This window comes from Dasypus novemcinctus, chromosome 13 (genome assembly GCF_030445035.2).
Source record: "Dasypus novemcinctus isolate mDasNov1 chromosome 13, mDasNov1.1.hap2, whole genome shotgun sequence".
NCBI classification, from domain to species: domain Eukaryota; kingdom Metazoa; phylum Chordata; class Mammalia; order Cingulata; family Dasypodidae; genus Dasypus; species Dasypus novemcinctus.
In genome coordinates, this window is record NC_080685.1 from 95,424,672 (window position 1) to 95,440,947 (window position 16,276).

General features: G+C 42.7%; 1 protein-coding gene across 3 annotated transcripts in view; it reads right to left on the reverse strand.

The window, feature by feature from the left end:
- The window catches only part of LAMB3 (laminin subunit beta 3), a 70,690-nt gene that overhangs the window by 53,239 nt on the left and 1,175 nt on the right, over positions 1-16,276 (reverse strand). For 2 of the 3 annotated variants that reach the window (XM_058275138.2, XM_071207705.1), the window contains exon 2: positions 15,657-15,776. The gene's annotated coding sequence lies outside the window, so the exon portion shown is untranslated. Of the gene's footprint in view, positions 1-6,865; positions 6,972-15,656; positions 15,777-16,276 lie in introns of those variants that run through there. The other variant, XM_071207704.1, reaches the window with a different exon arrangement.

Here is a 16,276-nt window from a genome sequence, read left to right on the forward strand (position 1 = left end):
TCCTGGGCCTTGCTTCTCTTTCCTCTGTGTGCTGACTTCCTGGGGCTCCAATTTAAGGCTTCAGCATCAAACTCCGACATCAAAACTCCAACATCAGAAACCCTCAACTCTCTCCTTTACCATGACTTTTATCTTTGAGTCCCTACCCCTTGTTGATGTGGTCCAATCAAAGCACTAATCATAACTTAATCACGCCCAAGTACAGAAAATATTACAAACATAACCCAGTATCTATTTTTGGAATTCATAACCATATCAAACTGCAACACTGAGTGATCTCAACTTTTTTAACCATCCAAGAGTTATTCTTTCCTCTACTAACCAAATAACAATAATTCTGAGAGTCTAAGGAAACATACAATACAAATTCATTCTAGCGTCTGCTTGTGCTCTCTCACTCTGGGCTTCTCTCTCAAACACTTCCAGCTTTCTGGTAACCCCCTCTCCACGCTGCCACTGATCTCTCCAGTCTATTTTGGCCCCATAGCATGAGCACAAGGTTCTTCCTCCGTTCCCCCAACGAACAAAATGCAGAGCTATTTAGTTTAAGAAACTTTACTAAAAGCATAGAGATGACACAGAGAAATTACAACCTAAAAATAAATAGTATCTTTCATGCCCCCAAGAATCCATCCAGTTTTGTGGCATGTTCCTGCTGCAGTCTCCCTCCTTAGCCTGGAGCCTCTCACCAGCTTGCTGGAACCAGGACCCTCTTTTCTTCAATTGGAGTCCTCCCTTTTTGTGAATTCACTTCTCCCATCCAACCCCAGGAAGACAGCCTTTTACAGAGTAACAATCCAGGCTGGCTCATCTGCTTTGGGATTAACATATTCACTGCCACTTCCCGTACATCAGCTGCATTCATTCTTTCATTCATTCACTCCAGAAACAATTCTTGAGCACATATTTTGTGCCAGTCATTGTGCTGGGTGAGGAGGTTAAAAGCAGCAAACTAGACTGACAAGCCTCTGCCTTCACGGAGGGGACAACAAACAACAACAAAAAAATGTTTTAATGTGACAATTACAGATTGTGATACTTTCTATTAAATATTTTTAAAACAGGGAGATATGATTGACAGGGGGTAGGGTCTCAGAAAAGTAGGAGAGTCCCTTTAGAAAGGAAGAATAACAGAAGTTTCTCTGAGGAAGTGACCCTTGGGACGGCCCAAAAGATTTAGTGCTGGATTTCCCAAGGCAGGCAAAGCATGGTTTTATGGTGCCAGCAAAGTAGGGGCACCACAATTTCTTTTGAAGAAAGTTTATATTTCACATTTCAAAAAAAGACATGGAAGTGACTGGCACATAGATCCTCTCTATACATATTCTAAAGTTTAATATTGTTTTTAAATTATTATTTACACAGTCAGGATGGAGGCCCTTTTCAGTGCTTAGGAACTCTAAAGTCTTCATCAAATCCCGTAAATCCCAGAAAGGTGTGTTCCAGGCAGAGGAAGAGCAATCACAAAGGTCCTGTGGCAAGAAAAAAATTGACCTTTTCGAAGAGCAAGTAGAAGGCCAAAGGGGTAGGAGCAACGTGAGCAAGGCGGGAAGCTGACACTTTATTGGGAGGGACAGGAAAGGGCCCGGTCACACCAAGCAGGGCGATTCCCAACCCTGGCTATGGATGTCAATTCCCTGGAAGGTTTGGTTTTCGTGGTTGTGCTTTCATTTCTGAAGCCTGGCTCCCACCCCAAAAGACTCAACTAACTGGTCTGGGCACTGTTGAGGGAATTGGAATTTTTGTTAAGTTCCTCAGATAAGTCTAACATGCTTTCAGGGGGAATAACCACGGTCATGGGGCCTCGTAGCCAGTCAGAGAGACAGATCAGGCAACGGTGAGAACCTGGACCCTGCAGCCAGACTGTCTGCATTTACATCTCATCTCTGCCACTTCCCAGCTGTGTGATCCCAGGCCCATGACTGGAGCTTCCTGTTTTTCAGTTTCCCCCTTTGAACAACCTTGTAGGATTGTTTGTAGTATTAATAAGGTTATACCCGCAAAGTATGAAGCACTCATGACTCTTAGCTTTGACTATCCTACGTGAGAAATAACGGCAGCTTGTCCTAGGCCAGGGGCAGTAACAATGGAGAGAAGTGGATGGAGTCAAGTTATATATTTGGAAGTAGAACTGACAGCTTGCTAAAAAAAAAGAAACTAAGATGAGAGAAAGGAGGGAATAAATGATGGTCTCTATACTACGTGGGGTTTTAGCCCTTGTCATTTACCAAGATGGGAAAGAACAGGCTTATTGGGTTGCTGGTTTTTTCAGGAGGCACCAGGGATTGCACCCAGGACCTCGTACATGCAAAGCAGACACTCAACCCCTGAGCTACACCCACTCCCCAGGAACAGGTTTTCAAAAAAAAAATAAAGGATTTCATTTTTGATTTATTAAGTTCAGGACATCTTATTAGATATCCTAGGAGACAAACCAATTAGACAGTTTAATAAGTAAGCTTGGAGCTGAGGAGAGAAAAACAGTTATTAGTACATGGAGCTAAGCTGTCCAATATGGTAGCCACCAGCCACATGGGATTATTTAAATTAAATTCAAGTTAATTAAAATAAAATATTAAATTCTGATCAGCCACTTTAGCCACATCTCAAGTGTTCAATAGCCATATGTAACTAACAGCTACCACAATGGCAAGCACAGATAGAAAACATTTCTGTCATTGCAGAAAGTTTTAAAAGACAGCCCTCAAAGAGTCTAAACCCTAGGATTATAGAAAATCACTTAGAAGTGGTTGAAAACTCTGGCTACACATTAGAATAACCCCAGGAATTCAGAATTGCTTCATCTTGCAGGTTGCCCAGGCATTGGTAGTTGTGTTGTTTTTCTTGTTTTTGTTGTTTTGAGGTACTGGGGTCAAGACTGAACCCAGGACCTCGTATGTGGGAAGCAGGTGCTCAACCACTGAGCCACACTGGCTTCCCTGAGCTGGTTCTCTCATTTGTTTTGCTTGTTGTTTGTTTTTGTTTTTTTCAGGAGGCACCAGGAACCAAACCCAGGACCTCCCATGTGGGAGGCAGGTGCTCTACTGCTTGAGCTACATCTGCTCCCATTGGTAATTTTTCAAAGCTCCAGAGATGATTCTAAAATGGAGCCAGGGTTAAGAACCACTGACCCAAGGAAATAAGGCATTTGGGGGACAGCGGTCCTGTTAGGGCCCTGGAGTTTTCCAACATTAAGGGCAGTGATTTTCAATTTTGGCTACACATCAGAATCACCTATAGAATTTTTAAATTTTTCTGATGCCTGCATCCTTCTCACAGAGATTTCTGGCTTCATTGGTCTAGGGTATAGCCGGGTCTTCACAAATTTTTAAATCTCCCCAAGTGACTCTAAGCAAGGTTCTAGGAAGAACAAACCAATATAGTAGGATGAAAAACAGGAAAGTGTGGTGTCCCTGAAATAGAGAAAAAAGTGTTTCAAGAAGAAAGAACTGGTCATATCTCAAGAGTGCTAACAGATCCATAATCCTTAAGGTTTTGGTGGAATGGTGGGAATGGAAGCTAGATAGGAATGAGTAAAAGGGTGAATGGCTTTGAAGAAATGGATACACTGATAGTAAACAACACTATTTAAATAGTTTTAACTATGAAGAGGAGCAAATTCTGGCAGCAGCTGGATCTTGATTTGGGATCATAGACTAGTTTTTTTTTTTAAAATATAGATATTAGACAATATTTGTATGCTGATAAATAGTAAAGAAGGGAAAATGATGATGCAGGAAAGAGGGAGGATATGGCAGAAATTTGACTTCCTATCCAAAATCCATACCCACCTTGCCAAAAGGTCTCCAGCATTTTCCAAATCCTCAGGGAAAATTGGCCTATCCAGAGCTGGTATAAATCCTGATTAGGCTAAGCCAGTTCTCAAATATTAGCATGCATCCGAATTACGGTAGAGAACTTTTTTAAACACAGATCACTAGTCGAGCTTCCAGAATTTCTGATTGAGTAGGCTTTGGGTGGGGCACAAGAATTTGCTTTTCTAATAAGTTTTCAGGTGATAATGATGCCATTGGTACTAAGGACCACACGTTGAGAAGTACCAGTCTAAGCTTATAATGGATGGTAATCCATTCCTTCATAAAGATAGTTTAGGAATGGGCATGTGACCCAGTTATCCCAAGACTGTTGGCTTATCTCAACGCCAATGAAAGGGAGTCTTCACGGAGGATTGGAGGAAAGGTTTCTTTGCTGATAAGAAGAAAAGAACAGTCTCCTTTTCTAATTGGATGTTGTCGTTGAATATGATGCCTAGAACTATGGCAGCTATCTTGGAGTCATGGTGGAAGCTAGACTGTGGCAAGCCCGCAAGCTAAAGCTACATGACTAGAAAGACGAAAGAATCTGGATTCTCAATAGAGTTAAGATACCAAATTAATTAATCCTAGATTCCCTTTTGGGAGGGGGAGGGGTTAATACATTTTTCTTATTTTTACCTATTCTTAATTAGATTTTCTTACTTGTAGCCCCAAAGAACCCAAAACCTTAAATAGATCAGGAGAGACTAGATGGAAGGGCAGCTTTATAAAGAATCAGGGATTCTTCTTCCAGTTGATGAAAGGGAAGGTATGGTACTGATGCAGATAGATTTGAAGAGTAGAAGATGAAGCAGTACCTTCTATTTTACCAATGCATGAGGTGATAAGGAAGAAGAGGATATAGGCATTTTAGGAGTAGGGGAAAAGGTGTGATAAAATGTTTACAGAGTGTAATAAAAAGTATTTGGGAAACATAAAAATATGATTGAACATTGATTTTAGAGTTGTAGTCTTCAATTTACAGAAAATAGCTTGGTTGGGTAATTTCCCCCAGCAATGATAAACTCCTTGGGTGCAGGTTTAGATAGAGCAGATAGCGGACTCCAACCATGGTTAAATCCTTTCTGGTAAATATTTTTAAAAATCAGAGAAGGGCAAGGGAATACAGGGCATACTTACAGTGCTTATGGTAATGGACCCCAGAATGTAAGCCAGAGTCTCCCTATCCCAGTGAGTTTCCCCCAGTCCTCATGAAGCTTTTTTTTTTCTTTATTTTTAAAGGAGCTTGAGCTTACATAAATGTTACATTGAAAATATAGGGGATTCCCATATAACCCATCATCTACCCCTCCCACACTTTCCCACATTACCATCTTTCATAAGTGTGGTACATTTGTTACAACTGATGAACACATATTAAAGCATTGCTACTAACTGTGGTCTATAATTTACTTTATGGTTTACACTTCACATCACACAATTTTATAGGTTTTGACAAAATGTATAATGACCTGTATCCATCACTGCAATGTCATGCCGAACAATTCCAATGTTCCCAAAATGCCCCATGTTACACCTATTCTTCCCTCTCCCTCCCCTCAGAAAGTCTGGTGACCTCTGTCTTTATATCAATGTTACAAGTTCTTCCATTACTAGAATAATAATAAATCTACTTCAGTCCATATTGCATTCCCCTCTTGTTTGTTCATTCCTCAATCTTCAAGAGTTGGAGATGGTGATATCAGTTCTACTTCCAATCGAGAGGGGGCTTAGATCCCATGGGGTAGATGGGTGGGACTCTTGCTTGCAGTTGTAGATACTCTGTTTTTTGTGGATGGGTGTTGTCATCATCCTTTTGTTAGTTGTCCTGGGTGAGTCCAGTATTGGCTGCAACTCTGCTGAGATTCAGGGCTCAACCAGCATATGAACAGCAGGAAGATTTAAGTCTTTGGGACATATATTTAATGGATATAGTGCTAATTATAGAGCCATGTATAGGAAAATTATAAATGTGTCTAATTCTGATACACTGGGGAAATGGGTTATCATATATTCCAAGGTAAGGCTCACTAACAGGGTGCTGATTTCCTGAGATTGTCTGCCCTGTCTATAGTGTCTAGATGTCTCTTGAGCCTTCAGGAGCACCCCTACTTGAGGCATGTTTACTGTGTAGTCAGTGAGATCCTCCAGAGACATGCATAAGCATAACCTTTAGAATGACCTGCTGGGAAGCAAACTTGGCTCAACTGATAGAGCATCCACCTACCATATGGGAGGTCGTGGGTTCAAACCCAGGACCTCCTGACCTGTGTGGTGAGCTGGCCCATGTGCAGTGCTGATGCGCACAAAGCGGGTCGTGCCACACAGGTGTGTCCCCCATGTAGGGGAGCCCCACACACAAGAAGTGCACCCTGCAAGGAGAGCTGCCCCACGCGAAGAAAGCGCAGCCTGCCCAGGAGTGGTGCCACACACACACAGAGCTAACACAGCAAGATGACGCAACAAAAAGAGACAGAGATTCCTGGGCCACACAACGAATGGACACAGAGAGTAGACAGCTGGGGGGAGTGGGGGGAGGAAAGGGGAGAGAAATAAATAAATCTTAAAAAAATAAAAAAGGAATGACCCACTGACTCAATCTCTTAGCCATAAAAACTCATTTGTATTTTCCCCTTTGGTTAGGTCTTCCTCCAAATGCATCACTAGTTGGCACTTGGTAATAATCGCCCAATACCAGGGAGTCTTATCCCTGGGAGTTCATGTCCCACATCAGGAGGAAAGTAGAGAATTTACATGCTGGTTTTGGGTTGGAGAGAGGCCACATTTGAGCAACAAGGAGATTTTCAGAAGGTAACTCTGAGGCAATATATATTACTTGGCTAAGTTTCAATTTCACAGGAACAAGGTTCCTGAGTGCAAGCATCAATATCAAGGGCCTGACATATGGGTTCTCATCAAGCTTTGAATTGTTTTTTTTCTGCCATCACAGCAGGAGCTCCTAGCACGCTGTTTGTTTTATTTCTTATTGCTGCATAGCAAATTGCCAAAAATTTAACAGTTTAAAACAATACTCTTTTTTTAGCTCATACTTCTATAGGCAGAAGTCTAGACACAGCAGCTCCAGGGTCTCCCAGGGCTAATGTCCAGGTGTCAGCCAGACTGCATTCTCATCTGGAGCTTAGGGTCCTCTTCTGAGTTCACATCATTGTTGTTAAAGGATTCAGTTCCTTGTGGTATTAGGACCGACATCCCCGTTTTCTTACTGGTTGTTAGCTAGGGGCAACTCTGAGATCCTAAAGGCCATCCACATTCTTTGTCACATTGCCCTGCCCATCTTCAAAGACAGTGGGGGAAAATCTCCCTCACTCTCAATCTCTCTCATTATTTGAATCTTTCCTTCTACCCCTTTTAGGGCTCATCTGATAGATCAGGTCCATCTAGATAAATCTCCCTTTCTTAAAATCAGCTATGCCATATGGCATAACTTAATCTTCAGAGTGATTATTCCATCTTGTTCACAAGGTCCAGGGATTATACAGGCCATGTACATCAGGAGGCAGGAATCTTGTGGGCAAATCTGAGAACTGGGCCTACCACACAACGGTAGGATTAGACCAGATCAACTTTGAAAATGAGCCCATTACACCAAGAGGGCTCTGAGCCTAAATTCTGGGTATGAGGGAGAAAAGAACTGAACTTCTTTGATGTACCTGATTTAGGAAAAAGACCCTATTGCTCTACTTCACCACCAGCTTCGGGCAAACATTGGTGTTCCCTCAATCGCCAGATTTCCATCCTCTCCCTTTTATTTCTGCCCCATCACAGGATGATGTCCCCCATTCCCAAGGTCTCAGCCACTCCTAACTCCCTGAAACTTCTCAAGTCTCCAGCTCTAGACCCAACCTCTCTCTGAAGCTCCAGACTCATGATTCCCAGGCAACTGTCCGATAAATACCTTTGTCTGTATGTCTCATAAATAGGCCAAACTTAATCAGCAAATCCAAACTAGAACACATTCTCTTCCTTGCCAAATGTGTCCTTCCTCCTCTCTTTCCCATACCTGGGAGTCACCCCAGACCCCTTCCTCTTCCGCAGCGCCAAGTCTGCCAGTTTTGCCTACTATCATTCTAATCTCTCTTCCTCCTTCCCCATTACCTCTGTCTTAGCTTGGTCGCTCACCAACTCCCACCTGAATTATTGTACCCATGTCCCACTTACAGCCTCTCATCCTGCCCACTCTTACTCCTCCATGCTGCCACAGTGATTCACTTCAAATGCCAATCTTCTTGCATCATTTATTGCCGAAAATCCATCAGTGTTTCCCAATGTCTATAGGTGAAAACCAATTCAATATAAAACAAGTTGATAGCTATATATTAAACACCTCATTGAGCTATGTTTTGTGCTAGCCCAGAGGTGTAAGAGGCTTGGTAATTATTTAGATATGAGAGGTGATGGAGAGAGTGGAGCAAAGGATGGCTTCCAGCCTTCCAACCTGAGCTGCTAGGTAGATGGTAAGAGTTAAACTTAAAAAAAAGGATGATAGTGCAAGTTTATGGGGTATAAATATTGACTTTGGCTTTAGGCATGGTAAGTTTGATACCTACAAGGTATCCAAGTCAAGGTGTAGAAGAGGCAAGTAGATACACAGGTCTAGAACTTTTTTTGCTATTTGCATAGTGAGTAAGGGAAGCCCTAAAAGTGGACTAAATCGCCTAGAGATTCTTCATCTAAAAAGAGCATGGTGAATAAAGAAAGAGGCCCCAGGACTGAGGCCTGAGAATTGCTGACATGTAGAGGTAAGATGAAGAAAGAGAAGCAAAGAAAAAATACTGCGAATGTCCAGAAGAAAATAGGGGGAAAACTAGAAAATATGATACCATAGAAGTCAAGAAGAGTGTGTTTCTACAAGAAAGGAGTGGTGGAAAGCAAGGCACATGTAAGAACCAGTTACATAACTGTTATCTGGCTCCTGCCTACAACCCCATCATTTCTTGCCTTTTCTGCAAACCCATCCTTACTCCTCTAAAACCAGTATCACCTGTCTTCTCTGGGACCTTGTAATGCTCTCTCAATGCATCCTCGCCTTTCATATGCAGGCCCCTCTCATGCACAGCCTTCTCCAACTCCCAGCCCCCACCACCTCCCACAGTCAGCTGGTGAACACTATGCATCCTGGAACACCTCAAGTCGCTCAGGTATTATCTACTTCAGGGATTTTTGAACACTTCCTCTCCAATTAAACCAAGAGAATTCTCATTCTATTCTATTTGTTAACCTGGTGCGTAGTCCTATTGATGTGCTTTTCCCAGTGTATTATAAGAACTTCTTTATATATGTATGCCCTCTGCTTTACTATAAGCTTCATAAGGACAAGGGCAGTTATGTATTCTGCTTTCTATAACTGTACCCAATACCATGTCTGATAGGTTGGCTTCAGTAAAAATGTTTTTTTACTTTACTGGAAGCTACCTAAATTCTTCCTAAGGAATGCAGAATGTCCTGGACTGGAATAAAGAAACATGGGAATTTCTGACATGGGGCAAGAGGCAAAGACAACTGAACAATAACTGTCGGCATTTACTGATCACTTCACTGGTGCCAGATACTCTAAGCCGGTAACAGTGCTCTATCTCATTCAGTCTTCACCACACCCCATGTAAATGGTTTGATTATCATTCTCTCATTATAGATGAAGGAAGTTAAGTCACTTGTCCAAGGTCAGACTTTAGTAAGTGGTGGAACCTGACTTAAACCCAAGTCTGCTCAATTCCAGAGCCCTTAACTCTTAAGTCCAAATAGCATTTGAGCCTAGAGGGAAGCACCTTGCACTGATTCAAACTAGCAAAATACAGTACTGCCACTCAGAAGTGATACACCCTGTTGGGTGAAGGGATCCTAGCCACACCACCTGCCTGCTCCAGGAACTGATGGCTGTGCTTGGCAAACAGCCATGAGGGATAGGATCAAAATGTCTATAAAGGGCCTGTTCCTCAGTGTTGATCTGTCAAGGCTGAGAGTTTCAGAAGTAGTTAGAGGGGTGCCCCAGAGTGAGTCAATTGCCGGGCCCTAAGTTGGGAGTGGAAGTAAAAGGTAAGGAGACCAGAGTGTATGGAACTAAGCCAAGTTGGCAGGGGTTGGGCAATTTCAATCCCAAGGTTCTGAGCCAAGGACAGGCCACTGTGCCTGAAATAACCTCCCAAGAGAGTCTCAACTGGTTATTTTGCAATCTCTAACCCAGCACTGATTTTAGGTCAATGTAACTAATATTGACTAGGCTCTTATTATATGCTAGCACTATCAAAGGCACAAAGATTAGGTCTTCCACAGAGACAAGGCAAGCCCACAATAAACAATGAAAGTGCTGTAGAGAATAGTTACACAATCTAGTGCCAACCTGTGCAGTACAAGACAAAAAAGCAGCTGAAATTCATAGAAATGAGAGATCAGGACGTGCTGGCATAGATAGAGAGGGCTTCTTGGAGCACATGAACTTGACCTGGGCCTGAGGGAAGGAAAGAAGACAGAATAAAAAGATAATATCATTTCAGGTAAGAAGAAGAGTAGGAGCAAAGTGAGGTGGCAGAGATGAGAAAAATAGCTTCTTGGGCTGGGAGGAAACCCATCTGTTGAACAAAGAGTTCCCAGGAGAATATAATTAGAAATAAAGTTAGATGTGTGGGGAAGGTCAGACCATGGAAGTCCTGGATTCCAGAGGCTTTAGATTAGGTAAATTCAACATAGAGAATCCAGGGAGTCATCATTTTGGCAATGAGAAATCATCCAGAGTTTTAAACAATCTATTGACAGTAAAAAATAAAATTTAGGGGGATTAACTTGTAGGTAGTATTTGAGATGGATTAGAAAAGAGATGGGGAAGCGGACTTGGCCCAATGGATAGGGCATCCACCTACCACATGGGAGGTCCGCGGTTCAAACCCTGGGCCTCCTTGACCTGTATGGAGCTGGCCCAAGCGCAGTGCTGATGCGCGCAAGGAGTGCCGTACCACACAGGGGTGTCCCCCACGTAGGGAAGTCCCATGCACAAGGAGTGTACCCCGTAGGGAGAACTACCCAGCATGAAAAGAAAAAGTACAGCCTGCCCAGGAATGGCACTGCACACACAGAGAGCTGACACAAGATGATGCAAAAAAAAAAAAAAAAAAGAAACAGATTCCTGGTGCCGCTGACAAGAATCCAAGCGGTCACAGAAGAACACACAGCGAATGGACACAGAGAGCAGACAACTGGGGGGGAAGGGAAGAGAAATAAATTTTTAAAAAAGAAAAAAAAAAAAAGACGACTGAAGGCCAAAAATGTAAAAAAAAAAAAAAAGACCTCAAAAATCAGAATGCTTCTTTGAGTATCCATTAAAAGTCTGACTGCATACAGCATAATAAACATTGTTCCCACCTTGCCCAGCTTTCACAGTCTATTGGGGAAGATACTCACTAATTCTATAGATACCTATTAGGGATCTACTCTGGGCCACGCCCTATAGTGGACCCTGGGAACACAGTGAAGAACAAAACTGAGACCCAGCCCTCATGGCACATATTCTCCAACGGGTGTGGAAGACAACATAACTATTATCTGTGTAGTGCAGCAGTCCCCAAAATGTGTTCATCGAGTGCGATGAGTGTGCCACAATGATGAGGGAGGTTCTTGGTATGGGAGAACTGGGGTGGGGGGGTGGGGGGTATATGGGAACCTCTTGTATTTTTTAACGAAACATTTTTTTGTGATGTAGATATCTTGAAAAAAATACAATTTACAAAAATGATGTGGTCGGGCGTGGGGAGTGGGTTATATAGGAACCTCTTATGTTTTTTGTTTTTTTATGTTTTTTAATGCAACATTTCCTTGTGATCTACTAACTTTAATTTTTTTTAATGACAAGGAAAAACAAAACAAAAAAGTAAAATAAAATAATCAAATATTTAGAGATAAATTTAGTCATGGACATGAAGGACCTGTATTCAAAAACCCATAAAACACTGCTAAAAGAAACTAAAGATAATTTTTTTAAAATGGAAGAATATTGCCATCTTAAAAAATTAATTTTTAAAAACAATAATTATATCAATATAAAGTCCAGTATTAAGCACTCGAAGGAAACTAAAGCAGGGTACTGGGTAGAAAGTGATAGGACAGAGTGGTCAGGGAAACCTTCCTGAGCACAAATGGAGTAAGGACCAAGCCACACAGCCATTGGAGAACAGAGCATTCTAAGCAGAAAGAGCAGCCTAAGTGCAATGGCTCCGGGGTGGAAGCATGCTTGATGTGCTGGAGCAAAGTGAAAGGGGTCAGGCAGGTAGACACTACCCCGGCTGGGCAGGACCTGGAGACCAGGGTTAAGAGCCAGGATTTTATGCCCACTGTGATGGAAGCCATTCAAGGACTTTAAGAAAGGGAACACATGATTTGATTTATATTTTTAATAGATCGCTCAGGTTGCCAAATAAAGCATGAATTGTAGTAGGATATATTAGTCAGGATCTGAGCAGAAAACAAATGGCTTACTCAAAAGGGATGATTGAAGGGGATAAATGGACTATTGGCAAAGGTTTGAATAGTATAGGGGTTAATGAAACTTCCCAAGACTAACAAGGCAGGGAGCCGTTACCACTCATGGGTCTGAAAGGTAAAGCAGGAAGATGTGTAGCTGTAGGAGAGAGCCACCTCAAGTAGAAAGCAGACACTGCTAAACCACAGCCCAGCAAGGTGGGAGCTCGGTAATAAATACCCTGACCTCTCTCATTTCACTTGCTGATCTCCTGCCCGTGCAGAAGTCCCACTGGCCTAATCCACCAGAGGTCAATTGCCCAGGACATAAAGCAGGGTGGAGAGTGGATCTGGAGAGGCAAGTTGAGAACATTCAGGACACGAGGCAAGGAGAGAGGGAGACAAGTTAGAAGCCTATTGCTGTAGTCTAAAAGTGAAAGCATGTGGCCTAGATTTGAATAGCAGCTGTAGGGGTAGTAATCCAATGTTGAATTCAGGATATATCCTGTGGGTTGGCCAACAAGCCTTAATGACATAATGAACATGGGGTGTGAGGAAAAGAAGGAAGTCAAGGATATCTCCTAGGTTTTTGAGATAAGGAAGTGGATGAGTAACAGAAAGGAAATACAGGTGTAGGTGGAAAATCAAGAGTTCTGTTTTGGACATGTAAAGTTTGAGATGACAGATTTCTGAGGGGATGTCTTGAAATGCAAACACAACCACATTGAAACAGTATGATATGAAGTAGATATATCCAGGGGGATCATGCTATGGAAACTCAGAAGGCTAGGGATTCAGTCAGATGGCAGCCTAGGAAGATTACATATTTGAAGGAGGAGTTTAAAGAGGATTAAGGTTTCACAAGGTACAGCAATGGGGAGAATCAGTGGAAATCACATCAGCAAAGGTTATTGTAGCAAACTATAAGTGAATTCAATAGCATGGCTTAAGCTGATAAAAAAAATTATCTGAAGCTTTTGCTTACTTAAGTAAAAGGGATAAAAAATGAGAAGGAATAAAGACTTCCACAGTATTTCGAGGCTAGAAAATGGGAAAAATGGAGACGCCACTGTTAAAAATATGGATTGAGAAGGGGACTTAGTTTGTAAGAGTACTGAGAAGGTAAGGAGTCTTGTTTTAAGGGTGTCAAGCTTGTGATAGCAATAAATCTACAAAGAAAGGTCTAGATTTTGGAACTCTATTCTATAAGACAGAAAGATAAAGGCTAAACATGAAAATTTAAAAATCATTCATTGATATTTGAGTGGTAAGATGCCTTCTCTCCAACACTAATTTGCATGAAATGAAACTCAAGGACTAAGAACAAAAAAGAATCAGAGATGAAATAGGCAAATGGTTTCATCATATCTCCTATGAAAGAAGTTTTAGTTGAACAAGAATTGGAAGATGAAAACTCTAGATGGTGGGGGTAAGACTGCTGAGGGCGGAGAAGAGGAAGTAAAGGGGGTTAATGATAAAAATAATAATAGTGTTTCAATTCTTGAGTATAAAGATATGAGTGTATTTGAGAATAATTCTGTGTGGATGAAAGCAGGAGCTGTGTGCTTGGAGAAACGAAGAAAGAGTTAAGGGAAATTCTAAATATGCAGTCCAAAGGGAGCTCAGCTTTGAATTGGGAGGCCTAAAATCCAGGCCTTTCTCCCCATCCTTTGGCCAACAGAATTACAAGAGGAATCGGGACAAGCTCTGAGAGAAAAGTGGATAAAGCAGTGAACTGTAATGCCTGGCTATGGGTTAACTGTGCTAAGTTGACACAAGTAATGACTCCAAGTCTATAATTATTGATCTCCATTGTCACCCAAGCATAAAATAACCTTTGCAAACTAACCAGCTGATCATATACACACTGAAAGAGACTCTGCAGGAGGGCTGCCATGGTAGCAGCAGTAGAGGAAGGTCATTACATGACCAAAGCCAAAAAGGAAGCATGCAATCTCCTATTTGGGGCAATACTAAGTAATGAGTGAAAAGGGTATAAAAAGAGAGCAGGACATAGCCTTGGGGTATGCCAAATATCAGGAACAGGGGAAGGAAGGAAGAAAAGTCTGGAAGGAAACAGGGAAGGAGCATTCAGAGTGCAAAGGGGAGCACATTTACTCTCCAAAGCCATCTTTATGGGGAAGGTAAATATAGCAGGCATTGGGCCTCCTGAGCTCCACACCTTCCCTGTGGCTCTGAGATTTCAAAGCTACTGTAAGAAGTTCTGACAGATAGGGTTGTGTGAATGTAGAGAGGGGGTCTTCACCTCAAGCCGTACCACTTGAGGGTCTAGAAAGCTGAGCAGGAACTGGGACTGGAATTAGGGGTGGTGAGGCTGGGAAGGCCAGTGGAGGAGAGAGACACCCCCTCTCTCTGGCCTCCTGGTATCCTGGGGCCAGTAAGCAGCTAGTAATAAAATAATAATATTAACTGCATATGAATACAGCCAACCACCCAGAAGACCTGTGACCCTGTCCCTTCTAGCTCCAAAGCACAGCTGTTGGGGCTACTCTACTTACCACTTGGGCCACAGGTGGCCCGTGTGTAGTTCTACTCTTTGCAGGTGCCTCTGGGTGTTTTATTGTTGAGGGGAAAGGGATTTGAAAACAAAATTAAAGGTTTTTAAACTGCCCTTTCTATCTTCCTAGAAATGACCTGACAAGTCAAAATTAAATGTTGCAGTAGACTTAGGGGTATGGTGACAACTCTCGTGGTTTGCCGTAACTGTTCCAGTTTGAGCTCTGAAAGCCCCAGAACTCAGGAAATTCCTTAGTCCTGGGCAGCCCAGGCTGGTTAGTCACCCTTTGGCTTGGTCCGAATTTCATAGCCGTAACCTGTGTGTGACCCATGCATGATGTGACACAGTACTTCTCCAAAGTGACATCAGCACAGTTAAAGAACGTGCTTAGCTTCCTGAGCCTCACCTAAGTCCCCCGCTCTGGAAAATGGGTTGTCTTTTCCCACCCATAGACAGAGGAGCTATGTTCCCAAATTCTTAGGCTTGGGTTTGCCAGGATTCCTCAGCCTTTTCCTCCCACCACCTCCCACTCCATCTTCAGCCCCACTCACTACCTAAACCGGGAACACTAAATCCATCAGCCACCCCAGTCCTTGTCACTGGCTGCCCCCTGACGGCAGCCTGGGCCAACAGACTGCTGGGGATGGGGGTTCACCTCAGATTATCAAAGAGGAGAACTAATTTGAGGTGGTGATGAGTTCTGACGCAGCAAATCCCAGGAAAGGGGAACCCCAGATATATTACAGCCTCCTGACTTTGAAAGATCTGTGGTGGCATCTTGAGTTTCAGAAATACCGAGGAAATGCTTACTGATGCGTCAATTTCGGAGTTTTGGGTCCAGAGCTGGGCTGACTCACCGTCAGGGTGGAAATCAAGGGAACTCTCGTCCAGAAGCCACACTGTTCGGAACACTCACGAACCTGACCTAGTCTTCACCTTGGGAAAGCTCCCAAATAGTTTCTGCCAGTTATCAGAGACTGCTCCAAAATTATAAGGAGGATTCAAAGAAAACATCAAGATTGGTATTAAACTCAGCTTGGACCCTTGTAACTGAATTTTCCTGCCCGACAAGGTTAAGAGAGCAAGAAGTGGGAGACACGATAGAAACAATCTCTATTTGGCCCCTGGTCAACTTGATTGTTTGTGTAAGACTGAAATGCAGAATTTAAAATATGCTAGTTAGGTATCCCTAAGCAATGTCCACACATATACCCTTTTATATAAAGTACTAATAGTTAAGGCAAAGGGTAGTTGTTACTGTGGCCCTTTTTAACTGAATTGCCTAGGGAATTGCTTCAGACCCCAAAGGAAGATCACCGTTAACATTTCAACCCACTTAAATATTTGATGCATCAAAGAGCCCTGTCCCCTGTCCTTCCCCCAGGGCTCAGCCTGACTGTCACAGGCTGTTGCAAGATTGCATCACTGACCTTTGCAATTTTCTGGCCAGCATGATTTCCCCTGTCCCCTCCCTCCT